The sequence below is a fragment of the Egretta garzetta genome, unplaced genomic scaffold, assembly GCF_000687185.1.
Source record: "Egretta garzetta isolate BGI_Z169 unplaced genomic scaffold, ASM68718v1 scaffold509, whole genome shotgun sequence".
Lineage (NCBI taxonomy): Eukaryota > Metazoa > Chordata > Aves > Pelecaniformes > Ardeidae > Egretta > Egretta garzetta.
Window position 1 is genome coordinate 641,504 of NW_009260814.1, and position 2,971 is coordinate 644,474.

Below are 2,971 nucleotides of genomic sequence, written 5' to 3' on the forward strand. Positions count from 1 at the left end.
TGATGGAAAATGGAAAAACGTATATTTTAACGTTTCTTAAAACTTTATTTGCCCAGGCCCCCCACTGCAGCCCCTCTGATCAGTTGATGAAGCTCATGGGCAACACAACCGTGAGCAGCATGCCTTTTCCTCCGTTTCACTCAAACAGTAGTGCCATGTGTATTGACCATCTGGGAGATGGTCCACCACGACCAGATCAGCTTTCAATAGCTGCCTTGCAAAGTTACACCCACTTCAGAAACTGCCTCTCTCTTCTTCCCCAGGGAAAACGATTGCCCACGGTTCATACCTCTGCTTCACAAGGGAGTTTTACCTGGCTGGAGCATGGTAGAAGTCAACCCAAAACCGCACATTCCCTCATTTGTTTTCTGGCTTACTACTTTTTCCTTTCTTGACAGATATATTTGCTTTGACTGAATTTTTGCACTTTGTTATTCTATAATCCATCAGAAATCACAATTATCTATTTCTGATTATAGTGGACAATGTCATTTTATTTTCAACGTGAATTCAACCTCTGGTCCTGGGGATGACACACTGTGGAAATTAATGATGAACTCTGCATGTCGCTGAGCAGTTTTGTATGTATCCAGCTACAGAAGCATAAAATACTTCTAAAATTAAAAATAAAGCTTCTCATCTGCTGTTTCACACCTGATCACTCTGTACTCAATGGTGAAAGGGTCCTGAGGCACTGGCCAGCACTGAGGTCTGGTTCTGAGCCCCTAACCTGGAGCTAACCAGTCTCTCTGCTCCCAAGCCCTGGTAGCCCAACGCCTGGTCCTGTCAGGATCTCTTTTCAGGGAGTTCTTTTGCCTTTGTGTTGAGTCCTTACTGAGGGCAAAGGAAATATCATTACCACAGCTATTTAAAATCATCTCAGGGATCGGGAAACTTTTGAGTTGTCTTCTGAAGCAGTAGCACCAGAGAAAAACTTCTCACTTTAGCCTCCATGCCCCGAGTTCGCTTCGTCTTCATATGCAGCGATGCCGCATGTCACACATAAACCCAACAGAAGAACCAAGTGATTATCTGCGAGTGTGTATTTACATACAGACATAATTTTCCCACAGCTATAGGTGTTCCCCAGTGGAGAAAGCTGTGGTAAAAATGGTGCGTGACAAATGCTCTTCGTTTAATGCATCACGTAATGCCACTTGGACTTTGTGGCAGTAAACCTGCTATATGAACCATATACATTACAGTAATAATCAGAGGAATCAGTAAAAGCACATTTGCTTAACGGAAATCCAGAATTACCTGTAGACTGCCCTATGTAAACATACAGAAGTTAACCTTCTTAAACAAAACTAGTATTCCTGACTGAGAAACTGGCTCTAGGACGTATTTGCCCCTGACTTTGATGGGAGACAGTATTTCAGCATCTCACTGGAAGACAGAGCTTTCTGCATCGATTGACACCCAATTTACACACCTTAACAGCCATAACTAATGATAAACACTGCATAGGACTAATAAAGTTTTACTTGCAATCTCAGCTGTAACGCTCAAAGCTATTAAGTACAACCGATTAAGTACCTTAACGTAACAGCCTGGTCGTCTAAAATTCTCAGATAATGCCTATTGGCGGCGGTATTTTTCACTGTGTGTGGTACACATACTATCATTATGTACTTTGGCTTGGCACTGTTGTAGCTTCTCACCTCTTTTTTTTTTTTTTCAAGCTGTAGGCTATGAGATACCTACAAATACTTTTTTTTAACTCTATTGGATTTCCTCGCTTAAAAGCGAGCTAATGACTGTGTCATGAAGACAGACAGACCACAAAGGAAGAAACAAAACGTTAATACTTTTCATTCTGCTCTCGAATCCAGTGATCAAGTGTAAAGCAGTGTCTTGTTGCATCGCCAGAAATACCTCAGCTTTTAAAATTCAGCTCAGAGAGGCTGGCTACCTCCAAGTGAAGATACATTTCATAATTTAGACGTGGCGCGAGAGTTCATGTGAAATCCAGACTAAAAAGTCAAGCACAGGTAAAAAAATTGCCATTCCTCTGGTCACGGCTCAATTTATCTTATAGAGACAAATCAAACCGCAGTACTTACACGTTCAGAGCAAGCAATGAAGTGTGAGGCACTGCTCCACCAACCTACAACCTTCAAATGAGAAATCTTTTTATATTATGGCTATAAAACTGACATCAATTGTATATGATGACTGTACATTCGTCTTAACAGCTTTGAAATGTGGATCCACATCCCTACTCTTTTGTTAAATCCATGGGATTAACCTAGCCATATATCAATTTTAGCCTCTTTCTATTACGTTAGCGTAGCCTTAGAATTATATTTGGCGTCCGTATCTGGCACATACAGTAACTACCAGCAACAGTAATCATTTCTGCATTGAGGTCACCGAGTATATCGACGGCCGTAAGAAGTCGGGAAAGCGCAAATACTGCTTGACTCAAAAAGTCAAGGGAAACGGGAAAAATATAACCCAGAAATATGTTGGCGCTCTCAGCCGCATTTGAGATGTAGCGCTCAGATCACAGCAGAGCTTGCCCTCTCCTCACCCCTCCTTATCTTCCCCTCCTCCCTGCCACACACACGCACAGAATCACTAGAAATGATCCTTCGGTTTAACAAAAGCCTCTGCCCGTCCCTCTTTCTCTGCAAGGAACAAGAGCTAATCCAGCTCGCCCGTCCCATAGGAAAAGCTGTTATTTGCGCGTTAGCCGGGAAGACGGGGGAGATGATTGCAGCCCAGGCTGCCTACAGGAAAAGGCAGAAAAGGCTAGCATCCCCTCCTTACAGACCAGCCCCTGTCCAAAGAGCGGGTAAAAAAAGGACGCAGAAGACAATGAGGAAGCGCCTGGATTTCCCCCCACTTCACAGTACCGCACGGCACAGGGCAGATTTCACGTTTCCACTCTCTCGCCTTGGATAAGCGCGGCTCAGACACAGGGGAGACGCTCTGCCATTGCAGCAGGTGAGGCTGCTCTGCAGCC